The sequence below is a fragment of the Urocampus carinirostris genome, chromosome 3 (genome assembly GCF_059441175.1).
Source record: "Urocampus carinirostris isolate Australia breed hairy pipefish chromosome 3, RoL_Ucar_1.0, whole genome shotgun sequence".
Classification (NCBI taxonomy): Eukaryota; Metazoa; Chordata; class Actinopteri; order Syngnathiformes; family Syngnathidae; genus Urocampus; species Urocampus carinirostris.
Window position 1 is genome coordinate 16,869,774 of NC_142351.1, and position 24,742 is coordinate 16,894,515.

Genomic DNA, 24,742 nt, shown 5'->3' on the forward strand with positions numbered 1-24,742 from the left:
TAAGTTTGACACTTGTGTGCTTTTATGAAGATGTGGATTTCCTGGGGGGCTTGGCCCCGATTAACCACGATAACCGAGGGATTACTGTAGGTTGAACCAGGTATCCAGTAGGTAGAAAATTAAGACTAATGCTGTACAACAACAAAATCATGGATGAGGAAAACACATTTGCATGATTGCTGGTGTGGCTCACAAAATCCTTATTAATAACTCGATATGACTCTAAAAATAATAAGTCAATGACATACAAATAATAATATTGATGATTAAACGCTTTATTCTCGCCAATACTGTTTTTTTTTGTTTGTTTTTTTATGATGGCACGTCAAAATGAAGATGATTAGACACAAGGTTGTCACAATCACCCGGATCGGGAACACCTGTGTTCAGGATTTGGCGCCAACAGCCAGGACAGCTGACTGGCGCACCCTGTACATTTAAATCCCCAGCTTCCGGTATCACTTTTATCCGATTGTACTATGCGATCTGTTGCCATCTGCTCAGAAAGCCCGTACCTGCGACTCTTTGCCTGCCTCCTGTTTTTCTACCTGATCTCCGTTGCCGACCCGTTTCCGAATCTGCCTACGACCTGCCCTGCCCGCCTGACTCCTGATCTCTCTTCCGAACACAACGACGCCCTTCTTGTCCAGCCCCAACCAACAACACGACTACGCCTGTCCGCAACCATTCCCGCCAAGCCTTCACCCGCCTGTCAAGTCTCGACAATCCGTCAAACAACGGATCGAAGATTCACGTCTTGTCATTCCTTCCTTCCAATAAAAACCAAGAAACGAGTGCAAGTGATCTCAGTTTTCCTTACATCCTGCCTGACAAAGGTAACTTGAAATAAAATCTTGATAGAGGTCTACCAATGTCAGGTTTCGGTAGTGGTGATTTTTTCAAGTTATCGGTAATCACGTTTGTAGCTGAAACCATAATTGACTGTCTTCTAGTGGCCATTAATCAATCAATAACCTGAAAATCAAGTTAGAAGTAAAAGGCCGTCAAAAAAAATCAATATGAATGGAAATCATTTTGCTGGTATCTGAAGAAATTAAATTAATGATATCTGAAGGCATTTCTTTAAAATATATCAGTTATTTTATACAGGGAGAAGTCCTGTTATCTACTTTTACATATTACTGGAAACATGGAATAGGGGTATGCACTAAAAAGCTTTGACTTACGTCTACTCTTGTTGGGTACATGTACATAGATTATATTATTGTGCTCTACATCAGAAAGTATTTTTGTTTCTTTTTGGTAACTAGTTGATGTTGTTTCTTCTGTGCCTAAATAAAAGCCTCAAACATAAGCAATGGAATCGGAGTGTGGCATTTGATTGGAGTTCTAAAGGAAGTGTGTAAAATTTGACCCTTAGACATTGCTATATTTTGTAGTTTGACCAAAATCGTGAGCTACAAAGCACAAGTAAGAATACAAACTGTAGAGAATCTAAGTAACCAAAAAGCACCGTTATTATTTTGCCCTGTCTTTCACAAAGCTTATGGTTTTGGAGTGTACTTGTAGCAACAAAATGGCGGAGTCTCATGTTATGTCGTCAAGGCAAGTCATTTTTATTTGTATAGCCTTTAATCAGAACAAGTCTCAAAGACTATAGAGCGTTATCCAAATTTCTTGACCTACAAATCCATCCATTCATTATCTGCACCAGTGGCTCAGGAGGTAGAGCGCTTGTCTTGGGATCAAGAGATCGCAGTTTGAATCCCGGCTTCTCTGTTTTACATGTCGAAGTGTCCTTGGGTAAGACACTGAACCCCTAATACCCCCAATAAGCAGGTTAGCACCTTGCATGGCTGCACGGCCGCTATTGGGAAATGTGAAGCACACTGTAAAGCGCTTTGGGAAGTCTTGACTTGAAAAGCGCTGTATGAATGCAGATCCTTTCATTTCATTTATCCTCTATTCAATATTCAATATAGAGTCTATAGGGTCGCGGGGGGGCTAGAGCCAATTCCAGTCATCTTCAGGCAGTGGGCAGAGGACACCCTGAACTGGTTGCCAGCCAATCGCAGGGCACACAGATACAGACGACTTACTTTCTCATTCACACCTAGGGACAATTTGGACCGGCCAATTAAACTGACATCCATGTTTTTGGAATGTGGGAAACTGGAGTGCCCGGAGGATACCTACGCAAGTAGAGGGAGAACATGCAAACTCCACACAGGAATGTTCAATCTCATGACCTCATAAATGTGCTGTGGACGCGCTAACCATTCAGCTCCGTGCTGCCTGACCTGCAAGTATTTCTCAAAAATGCACTTCTATGATATTATGTGTATTATTGCTCCTTTATGAAATCCACATTGTTGTTTTTTAATGAATTAGGTATTTTTACCCATTGAAGGTGCTAAAAAATACACAATAAACCTTTAAGTAAAACAACAATGTTTCTGTCAAGACCAGAACACAGACAGGACCCACTTGCGTACGTTTCTCTCAGTTTTATTGGGAAGAAGTAAAAGGATAGCACACACGATCCGGTGATCGATGGTTGCGGAGAGCAGGTTGCTCTGAACGCGGAAGTGGTACTTCCATGGCGAGCAATGGCAGTGTTGGGAGCGGAAAAAACAGGTCAGTAGAGCAAAAAACGTGGTCGAGATGAGAAAATGGGTCGAAGCCGGGAAACAGACGGGAGCCAAAACAGGAGTGAATCAGGGTCGAAAAGCTTGCCTAGCGTAAACGGAGGTTCGCAGACAGACTGACAACAGGTGACAGAAATACGGGGGTTTAGATAGTGACAGGGAGCCAATTAGAGTCGGACACATGCTGCCTCGCATCAGTACCGTAAATTCCGGACTATAAGCCGCTACTTTTTTCCCAAATGTTCAGCCCTGCGGCTTATTCAGTGAAGCGGCCAATTTATGGAATTTTTCTAACGGCCACCAGCGGCGCTGGAGTATAAAAGGTAAGATTAAGACAAGTAGAATATGTGCGCCAAGAAAGACTGCAACCTCTATGTTTAAGCATACATTGTCTGTAAAGTTGAGGTACGTTCCGATAATGAGGAAGACACTCTTGATGGCGGTAGTTATGAGAAGGGAGTTGAGGACTATCTTCCGTGAATTTCACAATTACGGGACCTTTTTTTTTTAACAGGTGCGTTGGATACATTGCGAGCGTGATCCTACTAGCGTGTTGGTACCTTTCAAAGGCACGGTTTGGGATGAAAGTTATATTATTATTATTAAAGCTTTGAAAACTCTCTCGGTGTACCGTCTTTCTTCGTAAATATGTGTGACCATGTATAATATGTATTTGCAACTGTACATTTTTGTAATGTATTTATTTTAGAGATTTATTCTGTTATGTGTTCTACGGACGAATCAAAAAGAAGGGGCGGAGCAAACGCGGGCTGATGGGAATTGGGGTAAAGCTGAGTTACCGGTAGATCTGTCTGTTGTCGCAGCGTACTATAGTGGATATGTATTTTTCCTACCCTTAACTTTGGAAATATACATTTTGTTTCATTGGATTAGTTTCAACGGGACCTCGACTTTACAAGTCTGCATCATACCTTAATTACAGGTACCATTTTCTATTTATGATGCCAACTGTGTTTCTAGAATTGTGTACTATCTGATGGAATAAGAGCCGGTTATGAAAATCTAGATGTGTAAGTGTAGGTGGTTGTTCAAACCTCACATAGCTTGGCCTTTTGCTAAGTTGATTTTTGCAATCCAGAGATGGAATAAGAGCTTGCTCTGTCCACTCCACGCATCGGCCCGGTATTGCAGTACCTCCGGGAACGGTGCATTCGCAATGATCGCAGCAAGGCTTTAGGGATAGGACCTTAGCTTGGCCTTTTGGCTGAGAGTAAGTGTCCCGGCTCCTAGGCTTTGTAGCGTATTATGAACTGACCGATAACGGATAATGGATAATGAATAACGAAGATAGAACAATAACCCTTAAAAACCCCCAAAACCCCAAGAGCTTGCTCTGTCCACTCCACGCATCGGCCCGGTATTGCAGTACCTCCGCGAACGGTGCATTCGCAATGATCGCAGCAAGGCTTTAGGGCTAGGACCTTGGCTTAGCCTTTTGGCTGAGAGTAAGTGTCCCGGCTCCTAGGCTTTGTAGCGTATTATGAACTGACCGATAATGGATAATGAATAACGAAGATAGAACAATAACCCTTAAAAACCCCCGCAATATAATATTGTGAATGTGCTTAATTGCTGTTGAGATATTCATGATTGTTTTCTGTTATTAGTGTCAATAAATTTGTTCAAACCACAGTTGTGAATTGCTGTTAAGATTGTTGAGAAGAGTTTTTCAAACCTCACATTATTTGTTTGCTGTTATTAGTGTCAATACATTTGTTCAAACCACAGTTACAATCGTGGAAGTTACAGCCTGGCCTGGGTTAAACTTGTGATTGTGTCACAAGTGTTGATCCGGGCGCACGCGGCTTATACATGGGTGCAACTTATGTAAGTACAAAAGTGGTAAATCACCTAGAAAGTGATGGGTGCGGCTTGTAATCAGGTGTGCTCTATAGTCCAGGTGCGCTCCATAGTCCGGAATTTACGGTAACCATGACAGATTCATCTCAAAAAATAAAAATAGATAAAGTAACACAATACACATCATTTAAAAATGTAAAAGGGCAAAAATATTGCCTGATGTAAATTAGATTAAAATAATAATAGCTTTTGTCTTGTTTTAGATGCAGATCTTTAAAAGTTTGGTGTAAAATAATGACAAAACGGCTTGATTTATAATCAAATGATAAACATGTATTGACGAACGTATTTTCTAAACATCCGTATATCTGCACGCTATCATTGCCGTTGAAGTAGTTTTATTCACAGGTAAAGTGCATGTTGTTTAAACTGAAGTCTGACACTGAAAAAGTAGGACGAATCAAATTTGAATATAGGTACGAAATGACAACTGGTTTGAAAAAAAAGAACACTGCTGTTCATCACAAATACTGCCTAAGTAAATATGGAGAAATAGGGTATACATTGGAGAGAAGCTCACATGGTTGAGCCGCCTTGAATAGAATATATTCTGCTTTTTGTGAATCTCTCTACTAGAAAAAAGATCCTTCAACAAGAACGCGTCCTTGGTGGAATGTATTTCTTCCGAGAGCATTTTGTTACGACTTAGAAGTCAGCCCGCACAACATTTTTCCATTTGCAAATCTAGTGCATACGTGCGTGAGTGCAAATGTTTAGGTGTTTATTTTATGCTAATTATATTTTCCCCGTAGCAGGCTTTGAATTGCATTTTGCACCGTGTTACCATGGAGTCACTTCAGTCATAATAAGCGCATTTGGCCCATAGAAAAATAATGCAATTATAATGCGTCAACCTTGTGTAACCCCCGTTAAAAACGGAGTTAAAAATGAAAAAAATCATAATTCAACATTTAAGAAAAATGTAAAAAAAAAGATAGGAAACACATTGTGGTAAAAAGTATTTATACAACTAAATTATTGAATGAAGTAAATTACTTTAATTAGCGACCAATGATTTTGTCAGGACCAGAACGTTTACCACAAGTTTTTATTGAAAGAACGAGGAAGGGCTGCGCCCACGATCCGGTGTTCGGAACCAAGTCGCTGTCGGACTCGGACTGTGATCTGAACACGGAAGTAGATCCGTAGCGAGCGATGGCAGTGTCAGGGACGGAAAAACTGGTTGGGACTGGGAGAGCAAAGCGTGGGCGCGGTCGTAAACGAGTCGTAAGCCAAGACGGGGGAGTAGAAGTAGTCGAGATCAAAAATGGGTCGTAAGCCATGACGGGAGAGCAGACGTGGTCAGGATCAAAACAGGTCGTAGCCGGAGACAAACGGGAGCAAAAAGGGGACAGGCGGGAGTCAGGGTCAAAAAAGGCTTGTCTTGTATACGAAGAGGTTTACAGTTGGACTGACAACAGGGGATCTACAGAACTCGGTTCAAATAGGGACAGGGACCCAATCAGAGCCCGCAGCGGTTCGGGCCAAAAGAGCGGGCACAGGTGAATCACATCGGTAATCATGACAGATTTGTTATTTGCTTTTTCAATAAAATTTTGAAAAAACAAAACCAAACAAAAATCCACGTGTGCGGCACGGCGGCTGGGTAGTTAGTGCTCAGCCCTAAGGTGCGGAATTCCCGGGTTCAGTTTCAGCTGCCGCTTTCTTCCCGGGCAGAGTTTGCATGATCTCCCCGTGCCTGCTTGGGTTTCCTCCAACATTGCAAAAATATGCATGTCAGGTTAACTGGCCGATCCCAATTGTCTCTAGATATGAAAGAGCAAGTGAGGTAGTTGTCTGTCAGTGTGCCTTGCCACTGGCTGGCAACCAGTTCAGGGTGTCCCCTGCCCACTGCCCAAATATGCCTGGGATGGGCTCCGGCACCCCTGTGATCCTTGTGAGGTTAGGCACAGAAAATGGATGGATAGGTCGTTTAAAAAAAGACATCATAGCAAGAACCAATAGTACGTCTTTGTAGATACCTGACAGGAACATAGATTATCAATAGCATTTGTTAGCAAGACATTCCTTGGAAAATCAAGTCCCTCCTTTTCTTCGTTTTGACTCCACCCTCACCTATGGTCATGAACTTTGGGTCATGACCGAAAGAACTCGATCCCGGATACAAGTGGCCGAAATGAGTTTCCTCCGCAGGGTGGCTGGGTTCTCCCTTAGAAATAAGGTGAGAAGCTCAGTCATCCGGGAGGGACTCGGTGTAGAGCCACTGCTCCTCCACGTTGAGAGGAGCCAGTTGAGGTGGCTCGGGCATCTAATAAGGATGCCTCCTGGACGCCTCCCTCGGAAGGTGTTCCGGGCATGTCCCACCGGCAGGAGACCCCGGAGGCGGCCCAGGACACGTTGGAGAGACTATGTCTCTCGGCTGGCTTGGGAACGCCTCGGGGTCCCGTCGGATGAGCTGGAGGAGGTGGCTGGGGATAGGGACGTCTGGGCTTCCCTTTTAACGCTGCTGCCCCCTGGATGACCAGTCAATAAACTAAAACAGAAATTAAACATTGACCAAACTTAAAACTCTGATTTGAAACCCTTTAACCAAGTAAAAGAGTTATTTTACCAACATTTCTGTTAAATATTGACCATTGTCGTGTCCATTGTTTATTAAATTGCAAAATTTTGTTCAAATTATTTTTGATTCTGGTCTTTCTGCTATTAATTTCACCATTCATCAAACCTAGAAGAAGTCCATTACCTTTTCTTGTCTCTGCCTACCATGATAGGTACTACACTAAAAATTAAAAATGCCCTTAAAAAAAAAATTGGAAGCTACAAATGTTTGAAAACCCTTATATACATGGTAAATGGTCTGCATTTATATAGCGCTTTTCAAGTCAATGAAGACCTCCAAAAGTTCTTTACAATGTGCTTCACACTTACCCATTCAAACACACACTCACATATCTCAAATTGCTGTCTCACTTTCCACTCACAATGGAGTGTTCAGTCTATTCTTTTCAGTCACTATCATTCCTTCGCTTCCTCTACTGATGCTCACCTCGAATGAAGCTCAATTCCTTGAGCAGCTCAGAACAGCACTGTCACATGGTCAAAAAACAGCTCCCCAGGGTGCCATGTTTTATGAATTGTTTGTTTGACTTCACAGAAGAGATTCACTGATGTCACTCACCGAGAACATCAAGTGTGCTTGATTCATGAATCTCAGCCACAAAAACATCATTATTAACCGTGTAGCACTCAGACACACCCTGAAATTTATATTCTTGTTTTTTCCGTGTCTTTAATAGCGATGTTTCTATTAAAGATTTTGCAAAATAGGAGCAATTCTTTGAATAAAGCTGGATGTTTTCCTTGAAGGGTGATTTATTTTTGGTGTCTAAGATTTATCAATAAGGTATACTGGCTGGTAGAGGACGAAGATGAAAATATAGCGAGAAAAGAAAGCCACAAAGTCAAATAAATCAATGTCACACTAACACAAAACCTGAGGAAGGTGGCTATGACAAACAACAACAATAGACTTTGCCCTTGCACATAATCCGGTGATGAAAAAGGGAACGAAAGGCAAAAGTGAACAGAAATCCGATTAGGCTACCCAAGAGTAGTCTAATTGAAAGTGTTAGGTTATTCCTTTCATTTTACAACCTATCGTGCATGTATACCCCTTTGCAATATTCTGCACACAGTTTCACACATTACGGTTCACAGAGCCCTTAACAGCCTTGGTCATCGAAGCACAACTGAGGACGCAACTCTGGACAGCTTTCTCCACTGCTGACATTTCCTCGGCTGTTTGTGAGTCGTGGCATAGTGGCACCAGTCCATCCCTTGATGTTGTCTGCCCAGTCCTTTTTCTTTCTCTCCTACTGCCTCCTCGGACTGTGCTTCGGAAAATTATCTTGGCCAGTCCAGATGATGTTGTGACCAAACTGCAGTTTGTCTGTGCACAGTTGAAAACAGTTCTTCGTAAAGTCCAATGTGACTTCTGATAATGTTGCGCACTGTTTCACTTGTCATATGGGCTATGCAGCTGTTGCCCAGAAGTTTCCAGTAGCATTACATCTCATTGGCCTGGATTTTCCTTTCAAGCTATGTTTGGCGAGTCCATGTCTCGCAAGCATAGAGGAAAATAGAGGTAACCAACGCTTGCATGAGGCTTGGTGCCAGTTCACTTGCTGAGAAATGTCATGTATTGTTTGATTTCTCCAGGACATATTCATTGGTACAAAATGCCACAGTTGTATCAATCCACACATAGTGTAAGTCAATCCTCCTGGCAAACGAGATACATGCACAAAAGACATCACGCAGAAATAAAGCACAACTTTAGAGCAAGGAGCTAACAACCATGGTACTTTGTTGATTTTGTTAAGAGACGTTAATGATATCATCATTTATTTAATGTAAAAAGTGAGATGTGGAAACAATGTCTATTTGCATAAAGATCTTGCTACTGCTTGAAAAGGTTTCAAAATCATTTGTATTTTTTTATGAAGAATTGTCTTACAAGTTGATCAAGTTTGAGTGAGCGTGAATTCATGTCATCGGATATCTAGAACCAGGGCTCCTGTAAAATTGGACACAGGAAGGCTGTCCCAATTTGACAATAATATTTACGATAATTATCAAAATGTATATACCTAAAAATGCAATACACTAATGAAATCCGGATGTTTTTTTTGACGTACATGGGTGCTACAATCTTCTCAATGTGTCACCTGTGCCCGCTCATTTGGCGTCAGCCGCCGCTAGCTATCTGATTGGCTCCCTGTCCCTATTTAAACCCTGTCATGTCACTCTCCTGTTGTCAGTCCGTCTGTGAACCTCTGTTGATACAAGGCAAGCCTTTTTGACCCTGACTCCCGCCTGTCCCGTTTTTGCACCCATTTTTCCACCTGCCCGCTCCTGATTTCCCTGTTTGTATCCGGCTGCGATTATCCCGACCACGTCTGCTCTTCCGTCCCGGCTTACGACCCGTTTTTGATCCCGACCACGTCTGCTCTCTCGTCCCGGCTTACGACCCGTTTCTGACCCCGACCACGTTTTTGCTCTCCTGCCCCGAAAAGCGACCTGTTTTTCCTTCCCTGACCCCGTCATCTCCCCCTACGGAAGATCCACTTCCGTATTCAGATCACAATCCGATTGCGAGAGCTACTTGTTTCCCGCGTCCAGCTAGCACCGAATCGTGGGCGCAGGCATTCCTTTTTCTTTCAATAAAACTTGTGGTAACGTTACGCAATTGGGTCCCGATTCCGTTCTGGTCGTGACACAATGGGCACCAGTGAATCCATTCCATTAGCCTGAACATTTGTCAGATATGTGGCATTTAAATCGGTTATAATCAGGCAAAAAGAAAGAAAATTCTGTCCATGTACATAGATAAATAGACTGGCCAAGGCTGGGTTTTCTTCTTATGGTCTCCAGCAGACATTCAGAAATAATACGAAAAAATAAACTGCGACAATTAGAATCAAAGATGCCAGACATTCACAATGGAAAATTAATTCATCATGAGGAAAATAAACTGGCACTGTTTAAAAGAATTCCAGATAATGAAATCAATTCAAGCCATCTGGGACCATTTCATGTGACATACGCCAACTGCAAGGCCGTTGAAACGGGGCAGCGGTGAAACCATGGTAACAGAGAAGTGCGCATGGTATTGCCTGGAGAGATGACACGGTGCCATTCTTCATACAATCCCCACATCGGGTTCTGCCTACAGGAGGGAAAAATGACCACCCGACTGCAACTAACACACTCTTTTCATTTCAGTCTTGCCTCAACTGCTGATATTTTTTGTTCCCTCCCAATAATCGTGAATCAAACTTTTTTAAACGAAATACCTGTTCGGATTCTGGTCTCTCGGGAGTTCTATTGACTTTCCCTAATGTGAATAGTTTGGCGTCTTTTGCTCTTGCTCTTTATTACATTCTCCTTCCCAAACTGAAAATTAATATAGGCTTGTGGAAAGTGCTTATTTACATTTAGTTTAGGGTGTGTTGTTTCTATTGAATGATTATTTTTAACCTTCTTTTTTAATGTTACTGAGTGTTAGTTCACATGTCCTCTTGGCAGTTGGTAGAGGAGAGTTAATGTAATGCCTAGAACATACATTTTAATAATGATGTCTGTGGATCAATGCAAGTCCTAGTGGTCAATAAGTGACTCACGGGAGCCTGACGAAAATCGGACACTCACAATCAGTAAAATTGCGTTGTACCTTTTATCCATTACATATGCAGCATAAAGCTCTCACAATCACCCAGACAGTTTTTTGGCCAGTTGCCTTGAGCTGTATTAAATTTCATATGGCTTTTCTGTCATAGTGTCAGCTCCAAAAACATAATATACCCTGCGTGCAGCAAACCATCAACCAGTCATTTCATCAGACCAAAATACTGTAATATGGAAAACAAAACAGATTCCCCAAGTGAGGGCCAATGTAAGACGACCAAGTGATAATTACTGCCATTAAGACAAAAACTTGCAAAAAACACAAAAAAAATTGACCATGGCCAACCCGAAAACCCAAACACCCAAACAAGTTAAGCACCTCGGCACCCAAGATACTCATGCTTTCCTCCCTCCAGATAAAACGGGACCCAAGAAAGCGGCCATGTCACTCGGGCCAGGGTGATGCAACACACTTTTCTGTTCAACAGCAGGGCCCAAAAGCCTTCACTGGTTTACCCCTGCCGTATCATACAAGTGCCCTGCCCATCCCTTAGAACACATCCAAACATAACACTATCCTTTCACAACACCTATCCACTCATTCCTATCACCAACAAGAGCTCTAGCCATCCACTATATTTAGACCTCTTTCTAGAAAACTATTATAAAGGCTTTGCCACTGCTGATCAGTAATAGAAAGCCTCTGGGAATTATTTCAGTATAATAAATCACTACTAGATGGTAGTGATAGCTTTGATCAGATCTTTGTCCAGAAATCGATGACCCCTACTTCCTTGTGTTGCTTCCTTTATCAAGTGATTGGGAGTGTGTGGGCGGCCCCTGAGTGACCAAAATTGTGTGATCACGTGACCGGAAACAACGGGCGCTGAAATGTTCTTGAAAAATTCCTGTATAGTTCATTGGTAGTTCATCCATAGGTTGCATGTTATTGTAATGAAATTTTATTTTGCAAGCAAATTGCCTTTGTGTTTATGGAAAATGTTATTAAGATATTGTAGGTGTCACAAAACACTGAAGTGAAATTTCTTCCTGAAATACGTCCTTTCACAAAAAGCCGTTTTTCTATGAAGCTTTATTCGAAATGAGTTGTTTCTTTTGTCAGTATAGCAACAGAACTCAATTTTCTATAGGCCTTAAAAAAGGAGTAAAAATGGCAAAAATTGGCTGGCACCAGCACTTCCCATTTGAAAGAAAAATTAGGAATTGAATGTGTTGATTGGCAGACTTTCAATTGTAATGATAAAAATTGTAAAACTACTATAAAGAAATCAAGTTACATTACTTCATTTCCATGACACTAGTGTTCAAGTAGTCTGACTACATTTATAATGTTTTACTGTTGAGATTTGTTGTGAACAAAATATTTGAAGTGCAGTTGCCTTTTTCTACTTTTCTGCCTTTTTTTAAATTATTTTACACTGCAGTGTTAAACACAATTTATACTGTTGAACTCGTTACTTTTGATGTCAAAATGCTTAAAGTACAGTAGCATATGTCTACTTGAGCGGTTGTCTGATTAGAGATTGTGATTTATTCTGAAGAGCAAACTCACTTTATATTGTTTTCCAATGGACTTTTGTTGTGAACAAAATACTATGTCTACTTGACCAATTGTCTCAAATGTGAGAGTTAGATTTTACTGCTGATTGTTATTTTATTGTATAGTTACTGTTTTTTGTTGTTGTTGCAGTGTAGGATAAATCTGTTGCTGGTGAGGTGCAATAAATATTTCATCGTTTTATAACACAATTACCTCTGTGTTCTTCTCTGTTTGATTGATTCGAATGCTGCTCAGAAACCTTCTTTGACGTGCAACAACAGAAATAGTTACTTTCCCTAGTAACTAGTTACTATACTGTTGAGTAATTCAATTGCTAACTCAGTTACTTTTTGAAAGAAATAGTGAATACCTAAAACCAAGTCGTACGGTCTTTGCAAAGATTTAAGCAGTGGTTGGATTAGCATTAAAATATTCTTGCAAATATACCCAATATTATGGCATTATTTCATCATTTTGATGATCACAGTGTTCATTTAGTTGTAATTAATACCCTTTATAATTATCTATATAACTATAGTATAGTATTTAGTCTAGTTATGTTGATGTCTCGTCCGGTCGTTGTGCATTCTTTGAATTTCTTCCAAGTGATTCGGTTTGTGGTAACGAAAACCACCGGACAACTTATAAAGTCCAAATTGCCTGTTTGAACCGGATTTTTTTGTAAACAAAGTCATTTCGGAAAAATGTCATTACTTTCAAAGATTGTTCTTTCAAACAACACTACTGTTTTTGATTGTTTTCACAAGCCCAGAACTGTATATTCTGTTTTTTGTTTTATCAGGTCAGCACGGCAACTGATTTGTTTGCACGTCCGGGCACAGTTTTGAAGTAACGGGTTAAAATCCAGATACTAGCCTTCCTGTGCAGAGTTTGCATGTTCTCCCAGTACTTGCGTGGCTTTCCTCCAGCCACTCTGGTTTCCTCCGACATTCCAAAAACATGCATTTTAGGTTAATTGAAGGAGCGTGTGAGTTGTCTGTCTCTTTGTGCCCTGCGACTGGCTGGCAACCAGTTCAGGGTGTCCCCTGCCTACTGCCTGTAGATGGCTGGGAGGGCTCCAGCACCCCCGTGACCCTATTGAGGATCAGCCGTGCAGATAAGGAATGTATGGTTGTAATAAAATCCTTCAAGGACCTGCTCTCCACCAGCTTGGGTTTTATTCATCATAAAGTCTCGCTCTGGATGTTGAATTGAGCACTAAGAGGGAGATAAAGCTTCCTTTCATTAATTTGAACTGTACACATTATTTGGCAATTTATTGTGTCACATGAATTACACAGGCATATTAATGCTTACTTCCCGACGTCAAAGCTAATCACTTGCCCTCCTCCCTCCAATACCGCATGCCTTCTGTTGATATTATGCAATAGTGAGCATTCTTCTTATGAAGGTCATCCAGACTTTTATAAATGCCTCATCCTCTCCCTCAGAATTTTTATACTGTTCAGCTTTGCTTTCTTTCTCTGCAAGCTCTGTGTGCTGTTTGGTGGAATAGGGGCTCCTCTTTTTAGTCGTTTAAACAAAACAATACTTTTTCCCATGCAACAGCACAAATCTGCATGCCCCCTTTATGTATAAGCATAGTCAATGCAAGACCATTTTACACAGACATAACCACAGAGTACACAACAGTGTATAAGAGCGATGAGATGAGAAAAAAGCTGAGGGAATCGAGTGAAAAATACTGAGATGATAGAATTATAGAAACATGAAAGCTCAGGAAAAGATTGCAAAAGGAGAAAAAAATTGCGCCAATGTGGTTTGGGAAGCCATTGCTTTAACAAATAGAGCCCATAATTACCATTTCGGCAAAGCACGCAAACAGTTTTTGAAGTGCCAGATGGGGATTGTCATGCAAACTTCTGCTTGAGCGATATCAACAATGTTTAAATTCTAAAGCCAATGAAAACTTTAGGGTTTTTATGCAAAACCAAAGATCTCCAAAATGAAAAAAGTATCTATATAATTTATCTTGTGCATTATAACAGACCTATTTAATCATTAAACAAATACTCAATCTCTATTGAAGTCACAAAAAGAGATCAAAGAGATTTATGTATTTAAATTGTCACATTATCTAAAATGAACCAACATATTATTCATCTAAATTAAAATGGATAAAATTTGTTTACTTAAGTATCGGTTGGGTTGAGCGTGGGGGCTGGGAATCCCCTCCTCTGCACCAATCTTCCAGAAAAAGTCAAGAATGCAAGAATATATATATATATATATATATATATATATATATATATATATATATATATATATATATATATATATATATATATATATATATATATATATATATATATATATATATGTAGGAGCAGAGGTAGAAAACAAGTACAGTATGTGGATTGTATAAGCGATACAATGATATCAGTTACGACAAGATAATCATCAGAGCAAGTTATTACCTTTAAAGTATAGGAAGGGGAGGCAGTTGATTTTAAACTAGGTTGTAGGAGACAGTGTAGTCAGACTACAAAGGATGGTGTGAAAGATAACCGTCACTGTTGGAGGTGAAGAAGATTAAGAAGATGCAGTCCAAAACAATTTCTGAGGAAGTTGAGATAGAATGATGCTGTGCAACTTTTTGAAGAGAGGTCAGGCACGTACTGGGTTTGTAGGAGAAACATCAGTTTGAGTTGATTCAGAGAGACAGGAAAAAGAATAATTGGAATTTTTCTGGTGACATATGGGAGAATGTGATGGTAGAGCCAGGAAGTAGAAAAAAAATAGATGGGGGGTGGGAAAGTTATGGACACTGTGTGCATTGGGCAACAATGTAAACAAGGATGGCAAAGTATAGTTGGTAACGGACAAATAAAAGGTAGTTTGACATAAAAACCGCAGATTAGCAAGACATACTGTTAGATATGGAATGAATGTGCAGTAGGTCAGCTCGGGTGTAGGATTTTGTGAATTAGAAAAGTAATGGGGAATGAAAAGTAGAAGAGGTGGTTATGGTGGACCAGGAATTGGCAACGTTTAGTGAGGGGAAAGTTGGAATTTGACTAAATGAAAGGCAGATTGAAAAGATGTGCATGAAAAGATACCTTGTGGAGCATGTCAAAGAGCTTCAACACAATGAAGTCACTTATCATGTTTGTAGGATAAATACTTGGTGAATACAAGAACCAGAGAACGAAAAGAAGGCAGATGGAATGACAACTGTCAAGCAAAATATACTTAGCTGACCAAAACTGTAACGCCCCACTTGATTTTCTCTGTTACGCAAAACTGACATTTTCATAACCATTTTTATCTGAAATAGGCACAAGGCGTGCATACAATGTCATACAAACATTTATAGAATGATCCTCATAAAATTAAAGATTCCACAAATTAAATATCATGAGTAACACACACACACACGTGCACCAACCCATTGTTTGACTGACAACATACAACAGCCTATCACAGTCGCGCACAAAGACAGTAACACCCACACACATTCAATCTGCCCTGTTCAGCATTTGCTGTGTGCACTCTGTAGACCACAATAAGCGATACAATGATATCAGTTACGACAAAGACGATTCAATTTTCAAATTCACGAAAGAAGGAAACATCGATTAACGAATCGCGAAGTAGCGGGGAGTCCCTGAATGTATTTGTATATGTTATATACAGTATATAATGTTTGTTTGTTTTTTTGTTTGTGCGTCTGTCCACCCAAGAAAAGGGGAAGGGGTTTAGATATGAACACCATCTTTCACAGATGGGTTACTCTAGATGTGAAAAATGTGTCTCAGCTCAGGTGATGTTTTAATGGCTCAAAGCCCTTCTAGTTTTACCTGAGTTTCTGTTTATTGATACCACAAAGCAGTATTTAAGGACTGAATTTTATTTATTTTTTTGTTCTGCCCCAAAAGGTAAAGCCAAGAATTTCTCTGCATGCAAGGATAGCTTGCCACTGTATGGTCTGCTTTGCATCTAATTTATTAGCCGGAAAAAGAAAAACACCCTGTTTTGTCCTGGCTCTAAAACATAACTCTTTTCTTTGTCTTATTAACATTCCTACACTCTTTGTTGGCTGTACATGCAAGATATAGATCCAAGATTACCCTCCAGATTCAACCCACTACACCCCCAACTGACAACTGTTGACAGTGTCATGGGGTCTCGTAGACCAGATGACTCACCCTGAATCAATTTTTAACAGGGGGACATTTTGTTTCAAACAAGTACAAAAACAGTGGTTCTGACCAATGTGTGAAATGAGTTTAATTTTAAAGATTATCATTTAATTTGTATGTCCATCAGTTCATCCATTATCTGGACCGCTTATCCTCAGTAGGGTTGCAGGGGTGCTGGAGCCCATGCCAGCCATCGTCGGGCAGTGGGCAAGGGACACCCTGAACTGGTTGTTTATTCGAGACCGAGCGAAAACATGAGTTGGCCTGGAGAGGGATGGGCGCCTCCAGGCTGTACTTGCCCAAGACACACCACAGGAAAATGATGCCCCTACGGCCCTAGTGGTTAAGGGATCCAAACAAACAAACAAACTTTATTGTCATTGATTACAAAGTAGTGCACCTTGTCCACAAATTTAGTGGCACTTCAAGACAAGCATACAGTATAACAAAACTCCTTGAACTCCCCGGTGCTGTGGAATGCTCTTCTCCCTGAGATTCGATCTGCAACTTCAGTGGAAATGTTTAAATCTAAGCTTGATGACATAGTGGTTAAAGAAAAATGGGAACAAGAAGCTAATGTAGTGATAAAAGACGACGAATGGGAAAAAATAACCAGAAGCCCGACAAGGTGGGAGTTTGAATGGAAAGTAAAAATGTGATTCTTCTATACACCCTCTATCACTTAAAAATATAAAAATACCTCAAATCTAGGTAGGTGAAACTGTGGGAGGGTCGGAGATTTTACGCATATTTTCTGGAATTGCCCTGTAATATTAAATTTCTGGAGAAGTATTCAGACAGAAATAAAATTAATTATTGGTTAGGAGTTGCGGTTGGACCCAGTGACCTATGTATTAGGAATTTTGCCAGAAGAATTTTTGACTGGGCAACATAAATATATACTAAAGGTTATGCTTCTGGTAGCAAAGCAAATGATCACAGTGTCCTGGCTGAAACCACAACCTCCTGACATAAAACAATGGAGAGACAAATTAAAGCACATGTACGTTATGGAAACAATCACTGCAAGACTTCAACTGAAACTAAATCAATTTGAGAAAAGATGGAAGCTTATCACACAATTTTTACTTGATGTCTAAACACCTCACTTTTTATTTCATTTATTTTATTAACATTTTTTGTTGTTGTTTCTTTTGTTATTTATGGGTATGTCAATTGTATATATTTTTTGTTTGTGTTGCTGTATGATGGAGGAATCAAACCTCTGTCAAAATGTGTGTGAGAAATAAAAAGTTATAAAAAAAAACACACTTCTACTCTATACCATATGAATAACCTATATGTTGACAATATAAGAGGATGGTATCATAAGAGTCTTTGATCTGTGCAGCCTTTTGAGACTCTTTGTGATTAAGGGCTATACAAATAAACAGGACTTGACTTGACTTTACTCCTGTGTGGGTTCAAATCCAGCTATCGGACTTCCTGTGCGGAGTTTGTATGTTCTCCCCGTGCTTGCGTGTGCTGCCTTTGATCCCTTTGATTTCTATAAGGGGAATTAGCATTTTAGCAGAACATAGATAGATAGATAGATAGATAGATAGATAGATAGATAGATAGATAGATAGATAGATACTTTATTCATCCCCGTAGGGAAATTCACACTTCATGCATGCAACATGCAACGTCCGGCAAAACTAACATAAAAGGCGATAGAAACAAAACAGCTTGACAACATCAATCACATTACTGTGCATGTTGAGAGATTTGTCAGCAGTGGTTTAAATGTTTAAAATTAACTATTAATTATTTTTCAGAGCACCAAGAAATTGTGGTTTCCTCCGGGCACTCCGGTTTCCTCCCACATTCCAAAGACATGCATTTCAGGTGGATTAGCCGGTCCAAATTGTCCCTAGGTGTGAATGAGCGAGCGAGTTGTCTGTCCCAGTGTGCCCTGCGATTGGCTTGCAACCAGTTCAGGGTGTCCCCTGCCCACTGCCCGATGATTGCCGGGATGGGCTCCATCAGCCCCGCGACCCTACTGAGGATAAGCGGTGCAGCTAATGAGATGAGATGAGATGAGATGAGATGAGACATGACTTTAAGTAAAATATTTGTATGGATAGGTAATATTAACAAGGTAGTACTTGTTGGTGCCCGCCCCGAGACTCGGAGGTTGTGGTTCAAGCCTTGGCCGAGTCATACCTAAGACTTAAACATTGGTACCCGTTGCCTCCCTGCTTGGCGTTCAGCATTAGGGTTAGAATTGGGGGATTTGGTCACCTAATGACTCCCAACAACTCAGTTGGGTTGAGCGGGGCTGGGAATCCCCTCCTTTGAATCAATCTCCCAAAAAGAGCCAGAAATGACTCTAGCCACCTCCCACTAGGTAGGGGGATATGGCTGTGGTATGTATATATATATATATATATATATATATATATATATATATATATATATATATATAATATATATATATATATATATATATATATATATATATATATATATACATATATAGTACTTTAAAATAAAATTAACTTGACCATAAAATAATTAAAATATGTAAAAAAGGATAAAAAAATACAAAAATAATAAAACAATAACAAGGTCTCACGTTGGGTCAAAAGCCAAGGAATAAAAATGTTTTTTTGAAAACTAGGTTTAAAAACGGACGGTGAATGATCCTCTATGATTGGCTGTATTCTAAGGTTCTCCTCTTTGCTGCCGTGCACCCGGTATACCACAACATGATGCAGTATGCCAGTATAATACTCTCCATTGTGGCTGAGTCGAAGGAAAGTAGAACGTTATCTCCTAGGTTGTTTTTTTCTGATCACTCTCAGGATGTAGATAGATAGATAGATAGATAGATAGATACTTTATTCATCCCCTAAGTACTGCAGGTGCATGTGTGCATGTGTGTGCGTGCTCATATTTGCTGCATCTGTTTGGAATATGAATCATTTTCTTCTCAACTTCACCATGGTAAACGGGACAGGAGAGCAAAAACGTGGTCGGGGACAGAAACTGGTCGTAAGCCAGGACAGGAGAGCAGAAGTGGTCGGGATCAAAAATGAGTCGTAAGTCGGAACGGGAGAGCGGACGTGCTCGGGATCAAAACGGGTCGTAGCCGGAATCAAACGGGAGCAAAAACGGGACAGGCGGGGGTCAAGCCAGTTAAAATGGGAAGTGACATCACTGAGCAGCAAAGCAAGGACATTCAGCGCCAGAATACTCAATTGCCTGTGATGAGTTGTGTAATGTGATGGTGTCAGGACCCACTTGCGTGACATTTACCACAAGTTTTATTGGAAGAGAGTGGAAGGCTGCTGCGCCCATGAGCCGGTGTTCGCTGGGCAAGGGGAAGCAAGTCGCTCTCGTACTCGGATTGTCCTCCGAACGCGGAAGTGGATCTTCCGTAGCGAGCGATGGCAGTGTCAGGGACGGAAAAACTGGTCGATTGCTGGGACAGGAGAGCAAAATTGTGGTCGGGGACAGAAACGGGTCATAAGCCAGGACGGGAGAGCAGACGTGGTCAGGATCAAAAACGGGTCATAAGTCAGGATGGGAGAGTAGACATGGTTGGGATCAAAACGGGTCGTAGCCGGAGACAAACGGGAGCAAAGACAGGACAGGCGGGTGTCACGCTCGAAAAAAGGTTTCCCTTGAAAAACAGAGGTTCGCAGACTGACTGACAGCAGGGGACTGACAGGAATAGGTTCAAATACTGACAGGGAGCCAAGAACCCGCGGCAATTGGCGCCAAATGAGCGGGCGCAGCTGAGTCACATCAGTAATCATGACAGATGGTTTTATCTTTATCTTTATATCTTTATTTTGCCAAAGCAATCAAATATATTGTAATTCATCACTACTGAAATGAAGTTAAACAGAGTAGTCACGTTTTGCATCAATATTTAGAGGATGTGCTGCATCCAACTTTCATTTAAATAGTGGGCTAACATAGGCAATATACAGTAGATACAAATAGCAAGTGTTCATAAGGCATATAAAAGGATTTTAATTTTTGTGAGGCATTGGACACATTTTTATGTTTTGTTTTTTGGTCCAATGTGGCTCTTTAAACATTTTTGGTTGCCTACTTCTGCTTTTAGTAATCATCGCTCTCAAAGCTCTATACTTAGAATAGCGTACGTGAGATTGTTTTTTTAAAGTAATCATTTCTTGCACGTCTCTACAAATTCTCATACATCCTAACCTTTTTAAAAAAAAAACCTCAGTAGAAACCTGTAACACTGATTATGCATTTACCGCAGTGTGCAAGTGTGTGCGTTTGCACGTGCGTGCGTGTATGTGTGCGTCACTTTAACGAACATGTTAGATCACAGTCTGCAGATTTCCATATCGAGCGCAGAGAAGCTAAGAAGGCGGCTTGCAAGGTCTTTGCATGGCTGTCATTCCTCAGTCATGTCAGCTACTTGTTCAATGTGAATCTAAGCCCTGCTTCCAGGTCAGCTTTTCTCATCATGAGATTCAATAAATAAGCAGCCTAACATTTTCATTGGTAATGTTGACATGGAGGCAGCTTCTTAATAACCATACCAAACTCAGTTGAGAGATAGCAAAGAGCCTCCAAAGCAACAAAAAGCAACGGATTACGGTAGATAATAGACACTTGCATGAGTACCGTTAATTCCGGACTACAGAGCGCACCTGATTATAAGCCGCACCCACCCGATTTCGGGAGGGAAACCGATTTTATACATACACAAGCCGCACCTGTATATTAGCCGCATGCGCCCACATTGAAGAAACGCAATACAAACACGAAATTAACCCATACCCGATACTGTCTAATAAACTCCGCCGGCAAAATGAACGGAAAATGATACCGGTACTTAATATTTAATGCAGACCTGCAGAGTCCGGATGCCTGTTGAAAGTAATCCAAGGAAAAAAGTGTATATTTCCAAAGGTAAGGATGGGAAAAATATATATCCACTATTGTCAGCCGCGTCCACAAACACGTCTCACTTTTACTCCACTTCCCGTCAGCCCGCGTTTGCCCCGCCCCTTCTTTCTCATTTGCTCGTACAAAACATATCAGAATAAGTTTCTAAAATAAATACATTACAAAAATATACAGTTGCAAATACATATTATACATGGTTACACATATTTACAAAGAAAGACGGTACACCGAGAGAGTTTTCAAAGCTTTAATAATAATATTATAACTTTCATCCTAAACCGTGCCTGTGAAGGGTAGCAAAACGCTACTAGCAACATGCTCGCAACACAGCAAATGGTTTTCTTAAGAAAAACATACCGTACATGTAGAAATCACGGTAAACCATCTTCATCTTCCTCCTTATATCTGGCTTTGTCATATAGACGTCGTCCCACGCTTCCTTATTCAAACACACGCTAGCATCACGCTCGCAAAGTATAGTTTGCGTGCGGTAGCTTTGTTTCCTTCTATATCGGACTGCTCTATTGCGTTTAGCTTGAAAGCTGCGTCATGTGCCTTTCTTTTTGCAATTTGCATGATGAGGATATATCTACGCTAATTTAATTCGTGCACAAGCTAAGAAGTTGCAGTCTAAATTTTACCTTTTGTACTCGAGCGCCGCTAGCGGCCGTTGGAAAAATTACGTAAACTGGCCGCATCACTGAATAAGCCGCAGGGTTGAAAGTTACTAGAACCGCTTTCTTCCATCTCCGTAACATTGCTAAAATTCGTCCTATACTTTCTCAGTCGGATGCGGAAATCATAATTCATGCGTTTGTTACCTCCCGTCTCGACTACTGTAATGCACTACTTTCCAGTCTTCCGATGACCAGACTCAAGAGTCTTCAGCTGGTCCAAAATGCTGCAGCGAGGCTTTTAACAAGGACAAAAAAGTACGATCACATCACCCCAATTTTGGCTAGCCTGCATTGGCTCCCTGTTAGCCTAAGATGCGATTTTAAGGTTCTCCTACTACTATACAAAATCATACATGGACTTTCCCCCTCATATCTTTCAGATCTGATCTCCCCCTATTTCCCGGCCCGAAGCCTTCGTTCCGAGAGCGCCGGTCTCCTGGTGATCCCAAGAGCCAAGAAGTGTTCCGCTGGTTCGAGAGCGTTCTCCATCCGGGCACCGGTGTTGTGGAATGCTCTTCCCCCTGAGATTCGATCTGCAACCTCGGTGGAAATGTTTAAATCTAGGCTTAAAACTCACTTCTACTCTATAGCATACGAGTAACCTAAACTTCTTATATGTAATAACTTGTGAAGCCCTTAGAGACTAATTGTGATTAAGGGCTATACAAATAAAAATGACTTGACTTGACTTGAAAGTTTTCTGGGAATCCATGTTTGGGTTTGTATTATTGGAGTTAATCACACTGTTGATATAACAGAGGATGCAGCAAGCCTTAATATTTTTCTATTTAGCTAGCACAAACGCAAAATAATAATTGAATGTCCCACGTAAATTTGGAATCATTTTTCGATAATTGTTTGTGATCAGCCATCAAGAGCACAGGTGTCAAACAGACGGCCCACAGGCCAGATCAGGCACGCTAAGGGATTGAATCCGGCCCGCGAGACAACACACAGAGAAGCGCAAGATAAAAACCAGCTGCAGGTTGAAATATGTCAACTTGATGTTGCTAAAGCCAGGTGTCTCTCACAAAGACACCTTACTTGTATTTATTTCTCTCTCTCTCTCTCTCTCTCTCTCTCTTTACCACCCCTTTTCTCCCACTCTCTGTCTCTTTCACTCTGTCTCTCTTTTCCTCTTGCTTTGTTGCTGTTTGTCTCTTTCTCTCTCTGTCTTTTTAACATATTTTTCTCTAGTTTCCTTTTTTTTCCTTGTCTCCCTTTTCTCTTTCTCTCTTCTTACCCTTTGCGCTTTCTTTTCTCTTTTCTCTCCTTCTGTCTTTCTATTTCTCTTTGGATTTCTTTCTTCCTCTCCCTTTCTTTTCTCCTCTCTCATGACTTTTCTTTTTATCTCTTCTCACGCTCACTCCCTCTCTCTCTTTTTCTTTCTTTGTCCTGCCCTCTCTCCTTTTCCCTCCCTCTTTCTCTTATTTCTTTATCTCACTTTTTGTTTCTCTTTAATCTACTAGTCCGGCCCCCGACAGAATGTTTGTTCTATCGTGTGGCCCCCGAGTTAAAATGAGTTTGACACACCTGAAGAGTAATCAACATGCTTCGAAAATGAAATGGCTACATATCAAGGGAACCACTCACCACGCTTTCATCCTTTCCCCTAAAATATGTAGCTAGGTTTGAGCCTTTACCACAGACAGAATCAGGAGCATCATGGCTGCAGCTGCCATCTACGACCTAGACCTATATTTCAGAATCTTCTTTCCGACAAGAAATAAAAATTAAAGTCCAATTACTTATTGAAAGGACTCCCGTGCCACATTTGGCAAACTCACTGCAACAATTTTTGTAGCCGACGGGGGACAGCAACAAGTCATCACCGCGCAGCACATTTGCAACTCCATTAAAAGATTTGAATCAGTCAAAGCGAGGCGCTAGAGATGCCTGGTAAAAGTTAATGGAATTTTCCCGAGCTCAATAAACTTGATGGAGGTACCAGTGTCCTCATCAAAAGCAGATCAATTTCATGCTGACACATTATGTCTCTTGGTGTACTTAACGTCGTGGGCGATTTTAGGTTCAGAGCTTTAGGGGTGACCAGTGTGTCTAGCTGGTGCAAACATTTGTTTTTCATTTCACTTAACGGTACCGTGTGTAATATTTAGTGCCCAGTGGTACAAAAAACTTTCATTAAGGTAAGATAGGTTAAGGGTTACCTCATGTGCAGTCCCTTCCCAAGGTTTCTTCCTTTTGTTGAGGATTTTAAGTTTTTCCTTGCCCTCATGTAGGTTTTAGATCAGGGGATGGTGTAGTAACAGGCTATAGTTTGCAATAATTGTCACGGTTGCATTGGCGCCAGCTGCGGCTCAGTGACAGATTGGCTTTCCGTCTATTTAAGCACAGTGATCTAACCCTTCCTTTGTCAGTCCGTCAATGAACCTCTGCCCCGCAAGACGTGGGTTTTGACTCGGTCCTGTTTCCTGTTGGTATTTCCTTTCCGGTATTGTTCCTGTCTATTTTTCCCTGTTTAATTTCGATATAATGTTTTGATATCAATCCTGTCTTTCCCGTGGTTTAATATCGGTTTGCAGTTTTGTTCCCGGCTAGTTTGTCCTGTTTATTTTGGATTTCCTGTTTCGATATCAATCCTGTCTGTCCCGTCCTGTCTGGCATCGACCCCATCTGTCCGATATCTGCTCGGGCAATCGTTATGGATCTCGTCGCCTCTGGCTTAGTATCATTCCACGCCAGACTGCTGCCTAACGTGCATGACTCCCAATTTCCCGTAAAATAAAAGGCTTGTGTGAGAAACGTCACACATTTGGGTCCTGATCCTCTTCCGGTTCGTGACAA

General features: G+C 40.9%; 1 protein-coding gene and 1 pseudogene across 1 annotated transcript in view; one reads left to right on the plus strand and one right to left on the minus strand.

The window, feature by feature from the left end:
* Nucleotides 1-24,742, minus strand: part of xirp2a (xin actin binding repeat containing 2a) — a 77,639-nt gene that overhangs the window by 43,299 nt on the left and 9,598 nt on the right. The window lies entirely within an intron of this gene.
* On the plus strand, nucleotides 3,670-3,786 carry LOC148368949 (U2 spliceosomal RNA; annotated as a pseudogene).